At 42.7% G+C, this 26678-nt stretch overlaps 1 protein-coding gene across 1 annotated transcript in view; it reads right to left on the minus strand.

The window, feature by feature from the left end:
* Positions 1-821: 821 nt before the first annotated feature.
* The window catches only part of TBC1D9 (TBC1 domain family member 9), a 117853-nt gene continuing 91996 nt past the window's right edge, over positions 822-26678 (minus strand). The window contains exon 22 of the transcript XR_013272315.1: positions 822-920. The gene's annotated coding sequence lies outside the window, so the exon portion shown is untranslated. The remainder of the gene's footprint in view (positions 921-26678) is intronic.

Genomic DNA, 26678 nt, shown 5'->3' on the forward strand with positions numbered 1-26678 from the left:
CAGAGATGGGGCAATGGTATTAGGGGAGCTGAGAGGGGCTGCTGCACACAGAAGGCTTTTTATCCTAACAGAATGCATTAAGATAAAAACCCTTCTGACTTTACAACCCCTTTAAAGGCGTTGTAAACCTTCATGTTTTTTCACCTTAATGCATCTTGTGCATTAAGGTGAAAAAACACCTGCCAGTGACTAGCCCCCCCGTTTTACTTACCTGAGCCCTGGAACTTGACCCAACAGGGACACGCTGACTCTCTGCCCGGGGTTCTCGGCTCTTGATTAGATAGATTGATAGCAGTGCAGCCATTGACTCCCTCTGCTATCAATCAAATTCAATGAAGTGGGGGAGCGGGGCCGAGTCATACATTCAGCGGCTATGGACGCCGAATGCTGGACTCGGGAGCACACATGCAAGGTAACCCCCCTGGAGAGCACTTCTCCTAGGGGGTTATCTGATGTGGGGAGGAACCGCAAGAGCTGCCGGGGGACCCCAGAAGAGCAAGTTCGGGGCCACTCTGTGCAAAACGAGCTGCACAGTGGAGGTAAGTATGACATGTTTGTTATTTAAAGAAAAAAAAAAGTTTACAATCATTTTAAGCTTTGACAAAAATACCTGGAAGCTGATTGGTTTCTATGAAGAGCTGCACTAGATTTTGCATTCTCCAATATTAGTAAATCAACCCCAATATCTCTTAACTGCTTGCTGACTGCCCCTCATACATGTACTGCTGGGCGACAGCTCCTACAGGCGAAATCACGTACCTGTACTTTTTCTGTTTCTTGCAGGTTTGCGATACGTACATACGCTGCTGGTGGCCAGCTCCCTCTACGATTGGACACAGCAGGAGGCAATCAGCAGGTCTGGTCGATGGTATCCCGGCAGGGGCAGAATGGTGGTTTGGTAAACAAAGCAGATCACCGTTCTGTGAGAAGGGAAGACAGAGATCTTGTGTTTCTGCTAAGCAGGAACATGGACCTCTGTCCTCCCACAGTACAAGCACCCCACCCTACAGTTAGAAAGCACTCCCTAGAGTACACATTTAACCCTGTGATCGCCCTTGATGTTAACCCCTTCCCTGCAAGTGTCATTAGTACAGTGACAGTGTATCTTTTTTAGCACTAAATGCCATAAATCTATCTCATAGTTTGTAGACGCTATAACTTTTGTGCAAACTAATCAATATACGCTTATTGTTTTTTTTTTTACCAAATATATGTAGCAGATTACATATTGGCCTAAATTGATAAAGACATTTCATGTTTTTTATTTTTATTTTATTGGATATGTTTTATAGCAGAAAGTAAAAAATATTGTTGTTTTTTTCAAAATTGTCGGTCTTTTTTGTTTATAGTACAAAAAAATAAAAACTGCAGAGGTGATCAAATACCACCAAAAGAAAGCTCTATTTGTGAGGGAAAAAAGGACATACATTTTATTTGGGTACAACGTCACACGACTGTGCAATTGTCAGTTAAATTAATGCAGTGCCGAATTGCAAAAAATTACCTGGTAATGGAGGGTAAACCTTCCAGAGCTGAAGTGGTTAATACATCAGTCACAGGTTTCCATAAAGGGTTCTAGAATGGATGAATTTCCACTGCTTATTATTCGGCGATAATAATGTTACCTTTTTTATAGTACATCTCCAGTGTGCCAGCTGTGTGAGATACGTTTGCTTTATATTTGCCAGATATATGGTACATTCATTTTACAGTAAATCTATTTTCATATTTTCAGTGGTTGTTAACCCTTACAATCCACTTTTTACTACAGGTAAGCCTATAATAAGGCATACCTGTAGCTACCCAGGATATCTCCTAAATCTGCACACTTTAGGAGATATCCCCTGTATCAGCATGTGCCGGCGTCATCGGCACATGCGCACTGATGCAATGGCATGTCCGTGCCATTGCTTCAGCTAGTGTGCAGTTACCAGCAGCTCCCACACAGTGATGTAATTGTGGCTACGGCCAATCACATCGCCGGAGCCCACGATACCCAGAAGTAACTCCGCAAGTGATGTTGCCGGGCGGAAGCTGTGTTCTGGGATTGCTGCGGGGGCTTCAATATAAGGTGAGTATTTCATAATGAGCTAGTATGCTATTTTTTTATTTATTTTTTTGTGAGTTTACAACCACTTTAAAAACATTGGTGCTCAACCTGTGGCTCTCCAGCTGTTGCGGAAACTACAAGTCCCATGAGGCATTGCAAGCTGCTGACAGTTACAAGCATGACTCCCAAAGGCAGAGACATGATGGGACTTGCAGGTTACAGGACTTACAGGTTGAGCAACCATGTCTTAAAGATTCTGGGTATTGCAATAACACGCTTATGATTACCATCCATGTTATAGGTCTGTATCATTTGATCTTGGCTCACAAGATATAAAAGTCATGTCATTTTACATACAGCACACTCTGCGTTATGCACTCTGAATGTCCTACATACAGTACTGTAGTAATCTAATTTCCTCTTAGCTCACAGTCCATGATCTCCTGCCACCTAGACATTCAGAAAACCTCTGTCTCTCAGCAGAGGCTCGTCTGTGACAGCCAATGAAAGAAGAGGCTTGTGCGTTTGCTCCAATCAGTTGTTGACGTTCTCAGTGGGATGACTTTAATGTCTGTCTGATGGAGGCAGTAGAGGGGTGTGTGACGTGATGGGCGCCCAGGCCAAAAAAACAACTTTCTTAATCAGTAACTTGCCCGGTACAGAGATCACTTCTTTAAACCTGTAATGACTGATAGCAGCAAGGAAAACACCTTGTTTTCTGCACTGCTCTTACAGTTACTTAACACCACAGTAAATCCATTCTGTAAATTTTTTATAGCATACCACTAGAAATAAAATTATGAACGGTGACACATTTAACCACTTGACCACAGGGCACTTAAACCCCCTTCCTAACCAGACCAATTTTCAGCTTTCGGTGCTCTCACATTTTGAATGACAATTACTCAATCATGCAACACTGTACCTATATGAAATGTTGTCCTTTTTTTCACACAAACTGAGCTTTCTTTTGGTGGTATTTAATCACCCCTAGGTTTTTTATTTTTTGCTCTATAAAAGAAAAAAGACTGAAAATTTTGTAAAAAAAAAAAAAAAAAAAATTTCTTAGTTTTTGTTATACGATTTTGCTAATTAGTCACTTTTCACTTTTGGCCAAAATTTATACTGCTACATTTCTTTGGTAAAAATAACCCAAATCGGTGTATATTATTGGGTCTTTGTGAAAGTTATAGTCAGGAGCGGACTGACAACTCATGAGGCCCCCCGGGCAATAGGAGATTATGGGGCCCCAGGCAATAGATTATGGGGCCACACAGTATACACACAGAGACACACAATATACACACAGATTACACATACACACACTGCAAAGGTACTGAAGAGGCGGGGCAGCTATAACCTTGTGATTTTTAAAAAAAACACAGGTTTTTACATACTGTCCCTGGTTTTATTGAGGCTGGCAACCCTGATGGGGCCCCTTAGTGGCATGGGGCCCTCGGGCAGTGCCTGAGTGCCCGAAGGGCCAGTCCGCCCCTGGTTATAGTCCACAAGCTATGGTGCCAATCTCTGAAAATTGATCACACCTGAAGTACTGACTAATTTCTTGAGACCCTAACAAGCCACGAAAGTACAAAAATCTCCCAAATGACCCCTTTTTAGAAAGTAGACATTCCGAGGTATTTATTAAGAGGCATGGTGATTTTTTTGAAGTTGTAATTTTTTCCTACAATTCTTTGCAAAATCAAGATTTTTTGAATGAATAGAAATTTTTTATTATCAGGTTATTTCTCACACACAGCATATGCATAGCAAACATTACACCCCAAAACACATTGTACTACTCCTCCTGAGTACGGCAATACCACACGTGTGAGACTTTTACACAGTATGGCCATATACAGAGGAGCACATGCAGGGAGCACCGTCAGGCGTTCTTGGAGCATAAATTATACATATCATTTCTTGACTACCTTTAATGCCCTGTACACAAGGTTGGATTTTCCGACGGAAAATGTGCGATCAGATCATGTTGTTGGAAAATCTGACCATGTTTGGGCTCCATCAAACTTTTTCTATCGAATTTCCGATGCACAAAGTTTGAGAGCAGGATCTAAAATTTTCCGGCTACAAAATTCCGATCGTGTGTAGACAATTCCGATGGACAAAGTACCACGCATGCTCCGAATAAACTAAGAGACGAAAGCTATTGGCTACTGGCCCGTTTATAGTCCTGACATACGTGTTTGATGTCACCTCGTTCTGAACGATTTTCCGACAACTTTGTGCGACCGTGTGTATGCAACACAAGTTTCGCCCAAAATCTGTTGGAAAAAATCAGACAGATTTTGTGGTTGGAATGTCCGACCGTGTGTACAGGGCATTACAATTTTGAAGGCCCTGGAGCACCAGGACAATGGAAACGCCCCAAAAATGACCCCATTTTGGAAAGAAAACCACCCAACGTATAATCTATGAGGCATAATGAGTCTTTTGAACATGATTTTTTTTTTCAAGTTTCTGGAATATGTGTAAAGTAAATTAAAACACATTTTTTTTAAACAAAGTTGTCCATTTATACAATATTTCTAACACATAGCATGTACATACCAAAAATTACACCCCAAAATATATTTTCCTACTCCTCCTGAGTACGGTGATACCACATGTGTGAGACTTTTACAGCCTGGCCACATAGAGAGGCACAAAATGCAGTGAGCACCGTCAGGTGTTCTAGGGGCATAAATGTCAAATCTAATTTGACTACCCATTACACTTTTGTGAGGCACTCTAGTGGCATGGATGTGGCATGGATGAGAACTGATGTGGCATGGATGAGCATGAATGGGGATGGATGAGGGTTGGATGGGGATGGCTGAGTATGGATGGGATGACTGAGCATAAATGAGAATGGCTGATGGCCGGGTACGGCTGAGTACAGATGGGATGGCTGGGTATTGCTGAGTATGGATGGGGTGGATGGGTACCCAAGCATGGATGGATGAATGAGCATGGATGAGTATTGCTGGGTATGGATGGATGGCTGAGCATGGATGGATGAGTATTGCTGAGTATGGATGGATGGCTGTGTATGGATGAGTATTGCTGAGTATAGATGGCTGGCTGAGCATGGATGGGTGGATGGATGGCTGGCTGAGCAAGGATGGATGGCTGGCTGAATATGGATGGATGGCTGGCTGAGTATGGATGGATGGATGGCTGTCTCAGTATGGATGGATAGATTGCTTAGTATGGATGGATGGATGGCTCAGTATGGATGAGCTCAATATGGATGGCTCAGTATGGATAGATGGATGGATGGCTCAGTATGGATGGATGCCTGGCTGAATGGCTGGAGTGGACACAGGGCAGTACTGTGGGCAATACACCTCCAGCCCACAGCGCTGTAGCAGAATCTGATCCCTCCCCTTTCTGTACCAATCTGTACAGAGAGGGGAGAGAGGAACCGGACATAACGTTGGCTTGTTTACAAGTGATCACTCCGGGTCCTCTGGACCCGGCAGTCACGGATGTTAACGGGTGCACGCCCCAGGGGTTGCGCGGAAGCAAGATTCTGGGAGGACGTCAATGTACACCCTCCCAGCTCCCACCCGGCTATAGCACGGTCGTTAAGTAGTTAACAAAAGGGACTCCTTTCCCTAATAGCCCTCATCTTAGGTTTAAAACATATTGTCAGCTTTCACATAGCCTAGTATTTGTGTTATAGATTTAAGAGGGAAACTAAACTGGCCAAGGGTGCCCAACCTCTGATGTGCCCACGACCTCCTGTTCTGGGATGGTGGGTGGTTCCCGAGCCGCCACCCTAGAGCATCAGTGTTCTCCTGATTGGTGCCGGCATTAGGGGAAGCACAACTGGGCAGGGAGCAAAGCTACATCACCCAATGCTTCCTGTATAGCACCCATGGGCGTCTGCATGGGGGGGGCAAGTCCCCAACAGAGCAAGGTGTCTGCACACGGACACTCAGGGCCGATCTTGGGCAGGTGCCCAGCGTGCACTGCTGCAAAGGGGGGGGGGGCGAAGCTGTGGCAGTTATTTACTGTTACACTCAGCAGCAGTGGTGTCGTCTTGACTCCCTAGACTCTCTTATTGCACCATCCACTGGCCTCTCTACTGCACTGGTTGCTAGACTCGCCTGGCATCTAGCAACCATCGACGTCATCACGACATGAGGCTGAGGCGGGGCCCCAGCGCTCAGAGCGGAGGAGGAACTTCTTCCTCCTTAACGCCTGGTCAATTTTGGCTCCACCCCCTCCCCCATCTTCTCCAGACAGCGTGGCTCAGAGCCTGAGGGAAGGAAGGGAGCACGTCTGAAGACTGTGAACTGTCCACCTGCACCAGCACCTCCCTGAGGTGTGGCAGCCCGTGTCCATGTTCTGCAGCTCATCTAACAGCACTACTTGTAAAATTGCAGTCAAGGTGTTAAATTAATTATTTCATAATAGATATGTGGCAGATATCATTGCTAACTTCCTAAAAATGCTCTTTATCTGGCTGTAATGCTGACCCATGGGTCTGAATGCTTTCTAAGCCAGAGCCTGTATGCACATCAGAACATTTTAAGGAAAGTTAAAAATTATCTGCATACCTCCTACGAGTTAGGGCATATAAATATTGGAACACTTGAGCCATGGTGCTGGCATTTTCAGAAAGAAAAGTCAGTAATGGAAACCTGTGTAAACATAAAAACAGATTAGATATTGCCAATCAGACAATGGCAGCTTGATCCTTCTATTAAGCTTTTGCATCAGGTTTCTCAAACCTTTGCATACCTGCAATTTATGTGATAATGACTAAGCCCCTCCCCTTCATGACATTATCGAATGGGGTGGAGCATGGGTAACCTTAAAATTATGTGGCTCCCCCCCCCCCCCCCGAATTAAGTTCTGAGGACACCCATATCACCGGCTCCAGAGTGACACCAATTGCACTCCGCATGGGATGTCGGAAATACCTGTAGCAAGGGAGATTCATGAATGGAAGATTATTATTAAAGATCAGTTTAAATTCTACAATCACAGCATATATATGGGCAACGCAGTGTAACTGCAGGTTAGCCGCACTGAGCCATAGACTTCTGTTATTACCTGCAGTTTTGGTGCGCTTATTGAAAGTGCACCACACCATACAGTGGAAAGCCAGAGGTGCACCGCGCTGCACCCATGATGCAGGAAAACTGCAGCCCATAAGTGTAAAAGCAGCCTTAGGCCCCTTTCACACAATCAGTCTGATTGGGTCTGCCTGTCCATTTTTCAATCGGACCCTCCATTCACCTCTATGAAGCGGCAGAGATAAACTGACTTGTATCCATTTACACCTGCCTACCCCCAATCTGATCCGCTAAAAAAAAAAAAAAACAGGGTATCCATCTTCTTCCATCTGGGAAGATTGAATCAGAGGACCCTTAGAGTAGAGCGGGCTGTGTCTGTGTTCACTCTGTATATGCAGAGGGGACATGGACCTGTCATCTGCCTGCGACTGGTTACCAAGTCATTTACGTAACCCTAGCGCTTCAAAAGTTTGGGCACTCCTGTAGTAGGCCATATGACTGGACTGCTTTGGGGCCCAATGCTTTCTGGCTACAAGTTGATTTATACAGGTAGCAATAGCACATGATACATACTGTTTATCTGGATGAGATTCGCATGTATATAGTTCATGCTTTCAGAAATAGAAGTATTATTTGTTTATTTTTATCAATTAATAAAATGGACTGTAAATGAGCAGATAAGAAATCCAAATCAAATCAATCGTTGGTGTGATCACCCTTTGCATTTAAAACAACATCAAATCTTCTAGTTACACTTCAACACAGTTTATGAAGGAACACAGCAGATAAGTTGTTTTGAACATCAGCAACAACTAACCACAGATCTTCTGTGAATGTAGGTTGCCTCAAATATTTCTGTCTCTTCATGTAATCTCAAACAGACTCAATGTTGAGATCAGGGCTCTGTGGGGGCTAAACCATCACTTCCAGGACTCCTTGTTCTTCTTTACACTGTAGATAGTTCTTAATGACATTGGCTGCAGTTTGGGGTCATTGTCCTTCTGCAGAATAAATTGGGGGCCAATCATATGCCTCCCTCGCCTGCCTGTATTTCTCAGCATTGAGGACACCACTGAACCTGACCAAACCATTTGCAGATATGCAGTCCCAAACTTGCAAGGAACCTTCACTGTTGCCTGTAGGCACTCATTATTGTACCTCTCTTCAGCCCTTTGAGAACAAACTGCCTTTTTGCTACAGCCAAATATTTCAGAGTTTGACTCATTCAGAGCACCTGTTGCCAGTTTTCTGCACCCCAATTCCTATGTTTTTGTACATAGATATGCGGCTCTTGTTTCCATGTCCTATGCAAAAAAACATAGGCTCGTGTCATAACTGATCACATGTGAAGCACCATGGCAGTTGCAGATCAAACAGAGGCGAAGATGGCAGCTACCTTGGCTGAAAAGGATACAAGGGTTTCATTCTGCTTTAAGGATCCATTCTTATCAGCCACTGCATTGTAACACAGCGGCTGGTGTGTGGTGAGGTCCAATGGGATGACTGTACTGTTCTTTTTTTTTTTTTTACAAGGGTTATGGAAATGTCACACAGATGTTTCATAAAGTTCAGTTGACTGCCCAGTGGTGCAAAGTAGTGGCATTTTACTTTGTCACTCGCACAGACCCTCCACATCTGGTGTGAATTGGCCATTAAGAATTGGTAAGCTGCGATATATTATTATTTTTTCCTTTGGGTTGAATACCTCTTTAAAGAGGAAGTAAACCCTGATGGGTTTACTTCCTCTTTTTTTCCCTGCAAAGGTAAAGCATAATGGACTACTATGCATCGCATAGTAGCTCATTATGTGTCACTTACCTGACACAGGAGCCAGCGAAGTCGCCGCTGTCCCCTGTAGTCCGCCGCATCCATGTTGCTTGTGGCGTCTCGCAGCTCCGACGAATCACAGCGGCGCAACCGCGATGACGTCACTCCCGCGCATGCGCACGGGAGTCGCGCCTCGCAGCTCCGCCGCTGTCATACGGCGAAGCCGCGATGACGTCACTCCCGCGCATGCGCACGGGAGTCGACAAATTTGGCAAATCCATTCTTGGATTTGCCGCATTTAGTGCGCATGCGCGCCGCTGTCTATGGCGCATGCGCCGTAGACAGCGGTGCCCATTTTCGGGCAAATATCTCCTAAACCATATAGGTTTAGGAGATATTGCTTGGACCTACAGGTAAGCCTTAATCTAGGCTTACCTATAGGTCCAAGTTGTTTGGAAGGGTTTACTTCCTCTTTAATGATGTTTAATGCACTAATACAATCTCTTACTTCATTCAAAACCTGCTGGAAATTATTGAGGGAGACATAAAAACCTGTTTCAACCTCCTCCCTCCCAAATATTGAAAATGCAAATCTTTGTTTTCTCCGGAGTATATATAATATGCTTCGGCTCCAATCACACTTGTACAACTCCAAAGTTGTATGACTTTGGAGTGCAACGTTGATGTGCCTTGTTGTCACTCTGCAAAGACGGACCCACTGTTGCATGTAAAACTTTCAGATGAGATTTGAGAGTTAAAGTTGAAGTCTACACTCCTCAGGTTGCATGAAAGTCAGAACAAAGTAGTGCATGAAGGCGCTGCGACTTTAAGTAGCACATATATGAATGGTAATCATTGGAAAACATGGGGTTTGACTTGCCATGTGATATTGATGTCAAAAGTCTCATGACAAGTCGCACAGGTGTGAATGGGGTGCCTAGTTCATTGTTATTAAGGGCTTGGATCACTAAAATATGTCCCTCAGATTAAACCAGTCTACATTGGAAAAAAATTGCTGGATTGCCAAATACCCCTGATTTGATCATGCTTATTTCCCACCCCTATGTACCATCATAAAACACATTCCTAATGCTAAGATTGGTGCTGGAGTGTCTCAGCTCTGTACAATGCCTGATCAAATCATCTAGACTTAATTTCTGATTTCAGCAACTTAGTAGCTCAGGTGCGGCAATATCAAATAGCTAACCACACTTATGCAAACTCTCAAAATGTTACAGTTTATGATATGGGCTGGCCAGTTTGCTTAATGGGTGTTAGAACCATTTTTGCTCTTAGTAGACAATCATGTATCAGACTCATAATGTCCTATGTTTGTCGTTATGATACATTGGGGTTGATTTACTAAAACTAGAGAGTGCAAAATCTGGTGCAGCTCTGCATAGAAACAAATCAGCTTCCATTTTTTTTATTTTTTTTGGTCAAAGCTTAATTGAAGAAGCTGAAGTTAGAAGCTGATTGGCTGCCATGCTCAGCTTCACCAGATATTGTACTCTCCAGTTTTAGTAAATCAACCCCAATTTGTTTTTGATTCAGTCTAGCGAACACCTTTTATCCAATCATGTTAAAGAGGATTTTGTAAAACCGTTTCCAAATGCTGCTTTGGTCAAGGCGATAATATAAGTAAATAAATGATATCTATTATTATCACTTTTGGAGATCTTGTTTATTCGATGTCTTGAACAAAGGTTTCATAGTACAGCTGTGTCATAAATGTACATTTGTCCAAAGAACAGGAAAGCATTAAATCTTTATGGTACTGTTATGGAATAACATGCTGATAACTAAAATGCAATAACTACTAATTATTAAATAGTGCATCTCTTAACATTGGAAGGTATTCACAGTTAGATTATCTAGTTTTACATTTACATGGTAACCTGCTTTGCATGACATTAACAGTTTAATAATTTTTCCATTCTGTTTTTATGGTGTTGTTTTTCAAATATATTCAAGTTTTTTCACTTGATCATAACAGCTTGAGTCTACAGGAAGACCAAAACAGATACACAACACTACCTGTGTTTGGCTCTGATAAAGAGATGCTGCCTCGAAATGCATTAGCCAGTATGTAGTAGCCAGAACCGAGGTTGGTCTTCGAATTGAGCACTAACGGATGAGTGAGTGTATTTGTTGGTCAATTTCTGGTTCATTTTGGAAATTATGTGAAAAGCATGTCGTTATACCACTTTTGTGAGTATAATATATGTATTTTAACCAATTCAAGATTGTTTGAGGATCTTACACCATGCAAGTGTGCTCCCTGTTTAATTTACAGTCTACCCGTGTATGTTTCTGATTATGTATATGTATATAGGGTGACAGTGCAAGGCCCTGCCACTGTGGAAATGTAGGAGAAAATTACACAGGATTCGCATTAAGGCTTGGTGCAAAGTTCCAGACTAACGTTTCTGAGCAGATAAAGCTGTATTTTTTGTCTTTCTCCGGATTCTGTAATCCTGGATTGGGGCTTGGAGCTTGAAGGTTCCAAAGTTTTCTGGCTGGGACAGAACCTTCAGTGTCCAGATTTTAACAGGTGCCTGCAGCTTGTGTGAGTACACAAGTGTGCAGGACTGTTATATACTCAAGCCTGGGCATAGCTCAGGGCTCCCAGTTTGGAGACAGCTCCCATATTGGAGACAGGAAGTTTCAACCAGGGGTCAGAGGTACCCCAGCCAGTAGTCAAGAGACAGGAGGTCTCAAATAGGGGTCAGAGGTGCCCCAGCCAGTAGACAGGAGGTCTCGTCCCAGGAGTCAGATCGGCTACCATCAGGGTGTTAGAAGAACCTCCATCCAGAGGCCAAGAGTGGGCCGTGCAGCAGGGTGCTGCAAATATAGGCTGAATGAGCTGAGAGAACTAGGAGTGCTGGGCAATACAGTCAGTGGGACTGGTAAGAAGAGCACCTGTGTTGCTGACAATGGAGCCTGGTGGCTCTGTATTTTTATTTGGCTGTTCGCATTGAAGTGGAAGAACCCCTTTTAATAAAAGTGGGCTGCTGTGCCCTAAAATGCAGGTTGAACTGGCATAGCTAGGTGGACTTATATGACTGGCATTAAACGCATTTGCCACATGAGCATATTCATCCCAACACCACAATAGATAGACTAAAACAGCCTGCCTTAGATAATTCCACATGGTAAGATAATTGTGACCCTTTGCAGGTGTTAGTATAGTGTTTTCTCTGTCTGTGTAAAGGTGTGGGTAGCTGAATTGCATAGCATGCACTCCAGGGCTCAGCCAAACAAGGGGTGTGCAGGTGTTGTCTGGCTGAGGTTTCAAACAACAGGTAAGCAGCCAATGTTTACAGTGTATTTTCTTTCTGCTAGTTCTTCTAGGTTTGGAAGTAAGTGCAAGTATGCACCTAAGGAAAGGCGAACACGAGAGGAAAGGTCATCAAGCCACTCTTGCCAGAGATCAGATTCTGTAGTAGTGCCACAATCACCAGCCAGCTGTTTGACAAGCCCAAGCCAAGATATAGAAGCTATAGAACATGAAATTTGATCAATCTCAACACTTTTAACTTCACCTCCCAACCTCCTTCCCAACCACAAGTTACACAACCATTAACTTCCTTTCCTAGAGCATTCCAGGGCAGAGCAGAGCAGAATCCTGACTCAGCAGAGGGTTCTTCTTTGGAGGAGTCAGAGAACGACCCTAGGGATTTGATTTCTCTTTTGTTCAACCATTTCTTAAGGCAGTGAGGGAAGCTCTCCAATGGGAGGAGTCACCACAAACTGCATATAAGCTGCCAACATTTTACAAACACCTAAAGAGGAAGTCTCCACCTTTGTAGAAGAAATAAAGTATCTGGTGTTCGCTGAGTGGGGAAAAGTTGATAGAAAGGCATCCATGCAGTTCTCTGATGAAATTACAGTATATCCTTACAGGGAAAATTAGGCAAAGCAACTCAATAGTTGCATTAGTGGGTGCTTCTTTAAAGCAATTTCCTAGGTATGCCATCCTCCTCCTGGAGGATGCAGTATAATTTTGGAATACCTTGGACTGCAGAATTGAATTTGACCTTAACAAGGTTAGGAAGGGGAATGCTACCTTACCATGGCCCTGCCATAGCCGTGATGAAGGCAATGAGTGCCTGGTTCAAAAATTTGGAAACATCTATGCACTCAGGAAAAGGCAAAGAAGACTGAAGCTTTCCTAATGCTGCGTACACACGATCGAATTGTCCGGCATACTTAGTCCGCCGGACCGCATTTTACCGGACAATTCAATCGTGTGTGGGCTTCAGCAGACTTTTTCAGCGTAAAGTCTTTTAGTTTTGCAGCCCAGTCTTTCCGCCGGACTTGGGTTTCAGCGGACAATACGTTCGTGAGTATGCTAGTCCGGCGGACTAAGAATGACGCATTCTCAGAAGCAAGTACGAGAAGGAAGCTATTGGCTACTGGCTATTGAACTTCCTTTTTCTAGTCCCGTCGTACGTGCTGTACGTCATCACGCTAGCAATCGCTGGACTTTCCGTGTGTCCGTGTGTGGCCAAGTCCGTTCGGTAGAAAGTCCGCCGGACTATCCGCCGGATTGTTTGCCGGACTAAGTACGCCGGACAATTTGGTCGTGTGTACAAGGCTTTAGACTATCCTCTGTGCCTTTTCTCATACCATGTTTGTTATGTCACAGCAACATAAGACTTCTGGCTTTGGTCTTGGATTGCAAATACAGGCTTCAAGTAATCTTGGTGCAAGATCCCCTGTGGAGGTCAGTCGCACCCTATATTACTCCTCAGGAAAACTCGAGAGAATCTAAGAGTTACCATCCAGGGAAATAATTCAGGGGACCATGGAGAGGGACACAGTCCTCATTCACAAAGTCAACAATATCCACCACTTCAGGTGGATAGGAACAGTAGAAGCCAATTAAGGACACATCCACACAGTTTTTGTTATGGGGACCAAGTTGTCCTGGTGCAGATATTCTGAGAGCCATGGGTGCGCAGGCCATCCTGGATTGCGTATGGCAGTTTCACCATTCACTGAAAGACCAGCTCATTGCCACAAAAATTGCAGAGGATCCAGGCAAAAAGGCTTCCCACTACTACATGTTTTAGAACAGATGGAGAAATAAGCAGTTTTCTGATTGCCTCAGGTACAAACATTTTGGTGAGTATCCTTCCTGATATTTCTGTTGAAGAAAAAGACTGGAGATTTGATGCTAATGACAACAAACATCAAGAGATCAGCTTCTAGTTAGCACATAAAAATTACTGAGGTGCAGAAGAATATCGACTAGATCATCAATTACAGTTAAGGCCCATACACACGATGCGAAAATCAGATGTAAAAATTTGTACAACGAGCTGTCTGCCAATTTTTGGATCATTAGTCATTAGACAGCCGATTTTGTTTTTTCGTCATACAAAAGATGGATGTGCAGACTATTACATTTTTGTTGGATGTGAACTCAATGTCGAATTTTCATGTCATTAGTACAGTTTTCGTATGTAAAAAATTGTAAGAGCAAGAATATGCATTATTATTATTGTGAATAACCTCTTCACTTTCGACATAAGACTAGCATGCCACAAAAAACAGACGTTCGGTCATCCGAAAATCTAAATGTGTGTATGAGGCTTAAGAGTCAGCTGGAACCAGTACACAACTTGGTGTACTTGGGTGCATGCTTTGATATGGTACAGACCTCCATCTCCTTACCTGACGAAAATATCCCAGTGAGCTGGGAGAAGATGATATCTCTTTTGTTGACTTCTCACTTTTTGGCATCCCTGTACCTCAAAGTTGTTGGGAAGCTAGTATCCACAATCCCCATGGGAAAATTGGCACAGTGGTGGCTTTTACAAGTTCCAATGTGCTTTTCTCTGTCAATGGACATCAAGATCCCATCACCAATCAATAGTGATCAAACAACAAATGAAATGCAGTCTATGGTGGTGAATCAACAAAGCAAACCTGACAACCTGTCACTCCATCATTTACATAAGTTGGATGAAACTTTCAACTGATGCCAGCCTGACCAGTTGGGGAGCTCATATTGAAACTCTCCTGGCACAGGGACACTGGAACTTCAATGCTATGGAGATGGTCTCCAATGCTCTGGAATTTCAGATAGGACATTGTGCACCAAGAGCATTTACTCCACAGCTGGAAAAGCAAGCGATACACACTTGTGCATGGACATCAAGTTATAGCCTATGGCAAGAGACACAGCAGGGGACACAGTCATTCAGTGATGATTTTAGTAGCACCCATCATGGACTGGGCATAACTGCAACCTTATCATACATCTCAGGGACAGAAAACCACCAAGTAGCCTACTTATCCAGGATACATTTATACATTGAATGGGCCTTGAGGCTGGAAGTGTTTGCTTAGTTAGCACACCAGTGGAGTGGGGTGATAAATCTCTTTGCATCTCCTCAAAACTGCAAGCTTCAGATGATTATGTCAAGGTTTTCCAATGCCGAAACAACAGTTACCCTCTGTCTGATGCATTATTATATTACCCAATCTTGTTATAGATATGTTTGGGTGATCATAGAGTTCAGACAGGATTCAGGATTTACCAGTTGGCAAGGCACAGACATGATACAGAAAGAATAATACGTTCACCTATATTTATTGCATGAAGGTAATTTATTTTAGGTACACAGTGGTCAGTGGCTTGATTGCAGTTTCTGACCCTGATGCCTCATTACTTTGTGTGGATGACCAGAAAAAAGCATACAGATAAAGACTTCTGACTTTTCAGAACTCCCTACTTGTTTCAGGTCAATGTCAATATTGAAGCAGATGGATTGGCATACTAGTCAGGCAGACTGCTTTTTGAAAAGGAGATCAGCAATGGCAACTCACGTATTTCCTTTTTTACATATTCCCTCAATGATATACCCAGAAATTTTCCTTGCAGACTGCTTTTCATTTTTATGTATTTCTTGCTGAAAAAGCTATTTGCCAAGAATTATGTAACCAACAGAATGTGCTAAGTCTTTGGACACAAAGTTCCTTATTCATTTATTGCAGTTGAATAACATTCAATTTTAGATGTCACCGCTATCAACTGGATGAATCTCTGTTCACCCAAGCCAAAGTGAAATATGAGAATATCATGTGTACTGAGCATAACTAACCATTTCTCTGGTCGTGTACAGCTATGTTTTAACTAAACTGCCTGTTCTTTTGAGAGCAAGAAAACAAGCCGTCACATACACATATACAGTATAGTCTCAACAGGGCATATCTCTGAATCATGGGGTCCCATACCAACATTTTGATGGGGGTCTCTCCAGCTGTAGCAGCTAATAGTGTCGACTGTGACAATATGGGTCAATGATCTTACCATTCAGTATGTAAAAAAACCATGATCTCTGATATTCTACATTAGGACAAAATTAGTAATGCTCTTGCACACCATTACGCTACAATCTTAGAGTGGAAGAAAAGTCTAACATTTTTTAAAAATGTTTCCTCCCTCCTCTACTTACCAATCCTGCATACTCTATGTAAAAAATATCTGTTCACTTACCTATTTCTAATCTGCTTCCCTGCGGTCATCTGATACCGCACATCCGGCTCCCCTATGTCAGTGTGTGGCTGCTGCAGAGGAGAGGGCCAGCTGGGCCATGGGAGCCTATAGATGACATCACGGCTCCTGAAATTTACAGCTGTTGTCAAGTGCTCCCTTACCACCCTCCAACCGCAAGTTAAAATGAAGTCCAATAGAAGATGTGACTGCCATGGATGTACATATTTGTATACAACATACAACTTGTCTATTACAGAGAATTCCTAATACTAATCAATTTTCTAGAACTGCTAATCATATGGGGTATATAAAATAATTCTATATAAATATTTTTGTATGTATGTGCGTATACTTCTGTGTGTTAAGCTGGCCATAGCTGCACAGAGGAATACCCACAGCTGGGTCTTTGTATTCGGACAGTGTCACCCATCGCTGATTATGAAGAATGAAGCAACATTCATTAACACTCCTATAGTGTTTATGGTGTGTTTTTGTTTTATTTTGATGTGTTGAAAAAGTATCAATGTTTGTTATATGCCGCACTTAGGTATGAGCTAGGGCTGCTGCCTCCCTTGAGGAGGCCTCAACTGGAGCACTCTTATAGAAAAGGATATTACGGATGTAGGGTTGGTGCCGCTGCCCATCCCCTGAAGAGTGATCCTCCACAGTCAGTCACTCTTCCCCGTTGAATGTGCATCAATAAGGTAATATTCACTTCTGTCACCTGAAGAGCGATCCTCCAATTAGGTCACTCTTCTCAATTGGAAAGTGAGAAGTCTATCACGGGTGGGTGTTATACTGGTGTTCTCCATGATTTTTGAAAATGTGTTAATTAGTGCTCCTTTGTTATTTAATGTTATTCCCCTGTGATTCATTTCTAATCTCAAAACAACACATGCGTGTACAAGATTATAGTGATTATCTGATCAACATATGCTATCTGATTTCATCAAAAATGTTTCATTCCCAGTCATATGTAGGAACCTTATAACCCACGTGAATAGGGGTTACTTATTTGTGGATATATATATATATATATATGTAAGACAATCATAAAAATAGAAATAAACTGATAAAAAAGATATATAGTAAACAGATAATGAAAGTCCAGTGAAGAAGCAAAAAATGCAAAATATTTGAAATTAAAATAGTTTGTTCATAAATGTTGCAGATGAGTGACAAGATTTCAAGTGACTTTTGTGCTTCGCCAAGATGACTTGTGCCTAGATTTGGCAAAGGGTGTGCAGTGGATCAAGTGACATTCATGCTCCCCCTCAGTTTCCCAATCACCAGAACCCTGCGCCCCTGCAGGGGTAAAGTGCATATAGTGAATGTCTGGCAGCTCCCGGAACGATCACCTCCTCCCTGGCTCAATAAACACTGGGGTGTCTGGGCGCTTCAGCCCCTCTGGGAATTTTTCACCTCGAATGGGAGAGTTTACAATAATCCCCTCTGTGGCTCACTGCAGGATATGCTCATGGGCGAAAGAGACGTGCACTCCTAGTGTAATTTCGAATGGTTCATTTATTTAAATTCAAATGAAAAGTATTTAAGGACAAAAACAAAACAGTAATCAAAACAAAAGCAGTCATATCCTGGCATCTTGGCATATCCTGGTAGCAAACCGGACCAGCATGCATTCCACGGGGCAGAATTTCGCAACCGGAAGTGATGTGAGAGCATATCAAACTCCGTCTTATGTGTTTCGTCATAGGACGTAGTCTGATGTGGTGCAACTTGGTGCACCTCACGTATAGTTATAGCGAGCGGTCTGCAGGGTCCACCCTTCCAGAGGCGGGTTTAAAATCTTTTATTTTTTTTATTACCACAGATTTCCTCTATACTCCCTTATTCATTTCCTAATCCTAGGTTCCTCCCTTTGTAGAAAGAAGGGGAGTATGTTACTCATACGTGTTGTATAACTGGGCTAATCTCTATACCTCCCTGGACATTTCCAGCCCAAATTCTGCTCTCTGTTGCAATTCAGATGTTATCCAGTAAACATAAAAAAAAAAATATATATATATAAAACAATACTAGTAAGACTAAGGAAAGGGTTCTCCAGTGGTACCGGAAACAGTAATAAACCCTAGTCTATTACTCTGTACAGTTAATGTGTTCCAAGGGAAGAGTATATGAATGGCTGATTGATGTTATTACATTTAGATGCTGGTAAGGAAGATATCTTTTTCCATAATGTTAATAGTTTAAGTCAACAACAACAAATAGCTTCCAAAGCCGTCTCCTATATGTATGTACAAATCATCAGTCCCAAACAAAGTAACCATTTGGAAGAATAAAGGATTCAAATAGCATACATTGTAGCCATCCCATCTGATACACAACTATTCAGTTTCACGGTACTTCACTACGTTACCGCTTCCTGATGGAACACCGATCAATTGCTGGCAGTTCACCGGTTTAACACCCGTAGTTCAGCGTCCTCGCCTCTGCTTCAAGTTCCAAAAGCGGGACAATATCCAACAGAACACTGCTCAGTTTGCCAGATCAGCCATGATACAAACAGATGCTGGTTTAACTGATTTAGCTTTGGCCGATATCTCAGTACAGAGCTGTTCGGCTACCAACATTTCTCAGGGTTTCCATTCACATGTCAGTATCCTCCACTGTGTTAGGGATTACAGGCAAAAAGGTGTCCAGCGGAAAACACTGGATAGTTAGGGGTGGCTATCGAATGTCCATTAGAATCGGAGAATCGCCCGAAGAGCGATTCTCCCATTAGGTCACTCTTCCAAAATTTTAAACCCGCCTCTGGAGGGGTAGACCCTGCATACCGCTCGCTCTAACTAGACGTGAGGTGCACCAAGATGGCACTGCCTCAGATGAGGTCCTATGACGAACGAGTAAGGTGGACCTTGATACGCACTCACGTCACTTCCGGTTTTGAAGTTTCAGCCCGTAAAATGCACGTTGGTCCGGAGCTCATGGTTTGTAACCAGGATATGCCAGCTGCTATACTTGAGTGTGTCAAGTTTTGTTTTTGTTCTTAAATACTTTTAAATAGTTTTAAATAAACAAACCATTTGGATTTACACTATAAGTGTCCATCTCTTTTATCCATGAGGATATCCTGCAGTGAGCCCCAGAGGTGATTATTGTAAACTCTCCCATTCTAAGTGGAAAATTCCCAGAGGGGCTGAGACGCCCAGACACCCCAGTGGTTACTGAGCCAAGGAGGAGGTGATCGTTTCGGGGGCTGTCAGGCATTCACTATATGCACTTTACCCGTGCAGGGGCGCATGGTTCTGGTGATTGGGGAACTGAGAGGAAGCATGAACGTCACTTGATCCACTGAACACCTGTGGCCAAATCTAGGCACAAGTCATCTTGGCGAAGCACAAAAGTCACTTGAAATCTTGTCACTCATCTGCAACATTTATGAACAAACTTTATTTTAATTTCAAATATTTAGCATTTTTGCTTCTTCACTGGACTTTCATCATCTGTTTACTATATATATTTTCTATCAGTTTATTTTTATTTTTAGACTCAGAGTGAATTGACCATAGATTTTGTGCCACAGTTCTTTACACCATATATAATGTAAACACGTATTTTTTTTACATATGATGAAATGCAAATTTACTTCCGATACAAGAGCAGTTACAAAGTGCAAATTGGAGGGATCTGATTGTAACGTGTACCCTCATAGTATGAGTTTCTTTCCCTAATATTTTTTTATCTTATGATCATACCAGATTCCATTATCAGTATCCTTACAATAAAGCAGATAAGTATTGACTAACACTAAAATTGCTGTTATAATTTAAGTCTCATTTGAAATGTCTTCATGATTGGATTCATACACTACTTTTGCTGACAAGGCTTTGCTTTACAACTGACCTTTTACCCTCTTGTATCTTTAGTTTTACAACCAGCTGTACTTTATGATGGCATGGTGCCAGTGACACTCCTTTGATGAAGAGCTGTGAGAAGTCCCAGTCCACTGTGGGAGTGTGAGAGGCCGGTACACTGCAATCCTATGAAGTCTTTCGACCTTCTACCTAAAATTGATAAATGTACTTGTTTCCTGACTGCATCGATCAATAAAGAGTTATTATGCATAGTGATAATGCTTAGGAGCAGTAACCAATAACAACCAATCAAATTCTACATACTGGTCTGACTTCAGTACAGGGAATTCTAATTGGCTTACTTAAAGAATATCTAGAGTCAACATTTTTTAGATATGTACCACAAACAGGAGGGACTGCAGCTGACCTTGGATTCCCTGCTCCTGCACAGCCAGGCAGACCAAATTTTCACAAGTACCCAGAGTCAGAGAACATGCTGGCATGGCCCATGTCTATTTATAAATTGATATACAAATGAAAACAAGTTAGGGTGGGACTTTACGTGTACCTCGCAGGGTCTAAAAAATAGGCACCCCACACAATTTAAAAAATAAACAAATCTTTATTATCCATCTAGCCAATGGTTGAATTAAAAAATAATCAAAATGCAATTAGTTAAAACCACAGTTACTGTTGAAATGTTCAGGAAGTAGTGGTCCTGACTGAGGAGTCAAAGAAGATGGCCTACACTTTTCATGGGAAATCCCACTTCATCAGGGCTTTAATTTGAAGCACAAATCTGTACATGCACTGTAACAATATACAAACATATTATTTTTGAGAGCTACATATAGATATATACCAAGAAATAATTTTATTTCCAAAAAGAGGATTTGTTATTTTAAACACAATAAGTCAAATTATTTTAATTTTTTTTATATTAATGCCCTAAAAGAGCCTGTTGTATGCATCATAGCATACCATGGGTGAAAGGGGTATGAGGGGTAAACAAGGAGAGGGGGGAAGGGGGAGAGAGGAGAAGGGGATGGGAAGAAAGAAGGAAGAAGGGGGGAAGAGAGGGGGAAGAGAGGGGAAGGGGGAAAGGGAGGGAAGAAAGAAGGAAGAAGGGGGGAGATGGAAGCGGGAAAGGGGAGGGGGGAGGAAATGGAAGTGGGGGGGGGGGTTGGGGGAAGAAAGAGGGAAAAGGAAAACAATCAAAAAGAAAAGAAAAAGAGAAGGGGTCTTACCTTTAAGAATCAAAAAGGGCTAATAAATAGGCCATGGAAATAAATGTCCCAAAATGCAAAAGCCAAGAACTGAAGAGTGGATACAACCACATCTGAACCTTTACTGCATCTTGTTATGTGAGTAAAATCATAGAAAGCTCTATTTGAAAACCAATATAGAAATAATCAGACCACTATAATTATAGAGAGGGGTGAAGTGTGGATAAATGAAGTGTATTTCCTGTGGAAAATTCCTCACCTGTATTCTCAATTTACCAGATACATATGCTTCCACCATCAGTGTCTTCAGACAAATATCCAGCCATGTTCAAACAGCCATGGGTAGGGATGTATATATATGTGAGTCTGCATCAATTACAGGAGGGGGGTAGAGAAATCCCTGAGTCTGCCCTGTCACCTGGATCACAAATCCAGAAGGGCCATATAGGATCCAGTGGGATGGGAGTGGGCTCATCTGCTCACTGAACTGCCGGTGTGGGTTGTAAATCAGGGCAGCAGTGTACACCCCATGAAAGGATACAACTCCGGAGTGTACCACCCGCCGGTATGGTGGGTCTCACCCAGCTGAACTAATTAGGAGGGGATACAACTGGTTGGATTGCAGGGAGGGGGGACTCTAACCAGCAGCGCACCGGAAATTATGCGACCGTAACGGTGCGTCACAATTATTTATATTCTGGGACTATTTATAAAGTGGTCTCAGCTCCCATGCCAGCCTACTTTGGAGGATTGGCCAAGGCTCCATAAATATTTACAGCATCCCCTCCTAGCCTCTGCCCACTTGCTCTAGAACATTCTCCAAAGTCCCAGAAACAGGACAAGGCACCAGAGAGCTGCTAGGATGAGTCTTCCAGCCCTGGACCTTAGTAAACCCCTGGCCCAGATTCAAGACACTAATTTTACCACGAGCCAGTAAATTTACCTGTACTAATTCCTAGCACACACTAGAGGGTGCTACATAAAGTTTAGATTAAAGTAGTAAGGGTTTAAAACAAAGGGACATTTCCCCAAAGTGAGAGAGAATTGCAATGTTCACAGTTTCAGATGAGCAAGTGTTTCAATTGGGAGATTAACATTAATCTATTGTTCTGTTGGCAACTGTAACATTTTAAATAAGTATATTTATATTCTTTCCAGGTGACAATAGTCTCTGGGGAAAAAACTGATGCCGCGTACACACGGTCGAACTGTTTGACGTACTTAGTCCGTCGAAACACATTTCAGCGGACAATCCGCTCGTGTGTGGGCTTCAGCGGACTTTTTCAGCGTGCAGTCCGGAGTACTAAGATTTTCGGATTTTCCAAAAATCTGTCCGTCGTACTTGGGTTTCAGCAGACAATATGGTCATCAGTATGCTAGTTCGACGGACTAAGAATGGCGCATGCCCAGAAAGGATTTACACGGCGGAAGGGTGCTTTGCTGTGTCTTGGACTTCCTATTTCTAGTCCCGTCGTACGTGCTGTACACGTCATCGCGCAAGCTTTTGACGGACTGTTTGTGCATCCGTGTGTGGTCAAGTCCATTCAGTGGAAAGTACGACGGATTGTCCGTCGGATTGTATGACGGACTAAGTACGTCAAACAGTTCGACCGTGTGTACGCGGCATAAGAGTGAATCATCCCGATGGGACAGACAGTCCCATCCTGACTTTTCCTCCTTTACGTTTTGGGTGGGTTTCCACTTGAGGTTATGGATCTTACCATCTACAGAGGGACCCGTTTTTTTTCACACAGCTGCTGTTTTATAGTCACTTAGGAACTGCTAGATTATGTAGTCATAACACGAGCAAAAGTCAGGACTGACCATACCCCCTGCCCTAATATTGAGACACTTTCTCATTGGCTACACTGCATATCACATTTGGTTGTCTTAGGTTATGTTACTTCATCACAGCCCCCATGTATGTACCCAAAGACATGAGGTGATTGGCCTGATTGTATGTTAATCCATGGGGGGAAAAAGCAGTTGGTCAGGTTGGGTGGTTTTCATAATTTAAGTACATTTTACAGAACCAGATATAAGACACAAATTCATACAGCTCTCTATTTATTCAGACATCTTTAATAGTATTTGTTACATGAATGTAGTGTAAGTACCTGATTTTGACATGCTATCAGCCACTTGTAGTCCTTGTATAGAAGAGCTCGGACTAGGAGAAGGGGCTGCACTAGAAGCCAACCAAGTGTGCTGGAGTGCTCATGCGCTAACAAGGGATATGCTGGTAGTAGGAGAGAGCAGAGTTAGAGATAGATGAGCACATCAGTTCTGTTTCTCCTTTCACTATTCAGCCACCAACCGGGAGAGAGACAAGACCTGTAAGTGTTACATTACTGCAACACAGCAAAATCAGGTATGCTTCCCTGCCAGACAGGGCTGTGCCGTGTGGCACACCTGAGTACATTTAGGACTGGATTGACAAAAATATGAATGCTTGGGCAGGTAAAAAAAAAAAAAAAGAAAAACTCCTCCCTTATGGTAAAAGTATTTAATCCGTGTATTTGGTTTGCCTAGACTTCAGCTTTGATCTATGAAATGGGTTTATCTGGTAACATTATGAGCTGTAGAAATATACTGACTTCTTTAAGTAGCATGCTAAAAAAAACACATTCTTGTTAGTAGTACTATCATGTTTTTAATGTAGTTGGTAGTATTGTAACTCTCAGCCTACTATTAGTACTCCTACTTCTTGCAGCCTCAGCTATATGGGAAATCCTGCTGTCCCTATGGAACCTCTCTGCTCTTATGTAACAGAATTCACTATCCCGCTATTCCTAAACAATGACAATATCTTATGTACTTTTATACTAAAACATTCTAATTACGGTACCTTATGATCATGTCAATGCTTTGACCATACCTCACAACTTTCTGAGATGGGAATGAGGGACACCTATCAGCAAACGTAGGCAGGCACAGGACACACCCCTTGCCACGCCCCCTTAAAGGAGAATTGTACAAAAAACTAAGATTGGTTAAACCCACAAGTGCTTTTTACCACTACTATTCCTTTATATTGGCTTTTGGAATTTACAAATGCAGCAATTTAGAAACTGGATGAAAGGTTTAGCACTGGGAAACACCTTTTGATAGATAAAATGTGCATTTTATATAGATCAGACCAAAATGAGGGACAAATGAGGAGGACAGAGGGACATTGCTCCAAATCAGGGACAGTCCCTCGAAATCAGGGACAGTTGGGAGGTATGGCTTTGACTTCCAGGAGTCAGACTCCTGGAACAGGTATGCAAATATAGACTTTTCATTGACTTTTCTCATCTCCTGTTTTGCCATCGCCTCAGTTACTTTAGCTAATGTTCATAAAAATTCTCAGACAAATCTTGCTCAGACTTGATAAAGTTACTTCTCAGTTCTAAACTAGTTTTAAGATATATTACATACGCTGTTCTGGGAGTTTTTTTTTTTCTTCTATCCTGTAGTTTATTATACTGACACCTTTTGCAAAAGAGCGGGTTTATGGTTACAGCTGCCTTTGGCAAGCTCAAATCTGCACACTCATTTGATTAGCGCAGAACATAGGGTATAGGCAGGACACAAACAGGGAACAAAGTCCAAGTAATCTGGCTTCAACCAGCTCTCAAGCTAGATACGACCAAGCCTAATCATCAACTTCACTGCTATAGGACTTTTTAATATGTGAAAGGAAATGCTTTAGATATCTGCAAGAATAAAGATTGCATAAACAAGTGACACACAGAGAATAAGGTGTAGTGACAGTACAGTCTGTTGCCTGTTGGGACATACTATACTGGAATCCAATACTTTACTAGGCAAAAAGGACCCAGTCACTGATCACTTCCATGGATGGTTACCACAGCTCTTCTGGGGCATTTACTGTATGGTGGAAGGAGATGTCAAATTGAATGGGGATGTCCCGCAATGTTTTTTTAAACCACAGCTAGATTTACAGTATCTCAAAAAAGTGAGTACACCCCTTACAGTTTTGTAACTATTTTATTACACCTTTTCATGTGACAACACTGAAGAAATGACACTTTGCTACAATGTAAAGTAGTGAGTGTACAGCTTGTATAACAGTGTACATTTTCTGTCCCCTCTAAATAACTCAACACACAACCATTAATGTCTAAACTGCTGGCAACAAAAGTGAGTACACCCCCTAAGTTAAAAATGTCCAAATCGGGCCCAAAGTGTCAATATTTTGTGCGGCCACTATTATTTTCCAGCACTGCCTTACCCTCTTGGGCATGGAGTTCACAGAGTTCTACGGGTTGCCACTGGAGTCCTCTTCCACTCCTCCATGACAACATCACGGACCTGGTGGATGTTAGAGACCTTGCGCTCCTCTACCTTACGTTTGAGGATGCCCCGCAGATGTTCAATAGGGTTTAGGTCTGTAGACATGCTTGCCCAGTCCATCGCCTTTACTGTCAGCTTCTTTAGCAAGGCAGTGGTCATCTTCGAGGTGTGCTTGGGGTCGTTATCATGTTGGAATACTGCCCCACAGCCCAGTCTCCGAGCGGAGGGGGTCATGCTCTGTTTCAGTATGTCACAGTACTATGTAAGCATTCATGGTTCCCTCAATGAACTGTAACTCCCCAGTGCCGGCAGCACTCATGCAGCCCCAGATCATGACACTCCCACCACCATGCTTGACTGTAGGCAAGACACACTTGTCTTTGTACTCCTCACGTGATTGCCACCACACACGCTTAACACCATCTGAACCAAATAAGTTTATCTTGGTCTCATCAGACCACAGAACATGGTTCCAGTAATCCATGTCCTTAGTCTGTTTGTCTTCAGCAAACTGCAGGTTTTCTTGTGCATCATCTTTAAAAGAGACTTCCTTTTGGGACGACAGTCATGCAGACCAATTTGATACAGTGTGCGGAGTATGGTCTGAGCACTGACAGGCTGAGCACTTGCACTCAACACCTTTGGTCGACCATGGCGAGGCCTGTTCTGAGTGGAACCTCTCCTGTTAAACTGCTGTATAGTCTTGACCACTGTGCTGTCTTGGCAATCTTCTTATAGCCTAGGCCGTCTTTATATAGAGCAACAATTCTTTTTTTCAGATCCTCAGAGAGTTCCTTGCCATGAGGTGCCATGTTGAACTTCCAGTGACCAGTATGAGAGAGTGAGAGCAATAACACCAAATTTAATACACCTGCTCCCCATTCACACCTGCGACCTTGTAACACTAACGAGTCACATGACACCAGGGAGGGAAAATGGCTAATTGGGCCCAATTTGGACATTTTCACTTAGAGGTGTACTCAC

This window comes from Lithobates pipiens, unplaced genomic scaffold (genome assembly GCF_037356315.1).
Source record: "Lithobates pipiens isolate NorthernLeopardFrog02 unplaced genomic scaffold, aLitPip1_a1.2 Scaffold_13, whole genome shotgun sequence".
Taxonomy (NCBI): Eukaryota; Metazoa; Chordata; class Amphibia; order Anura; family Ranidae; genus Lithobates; species Lithobates pipiens.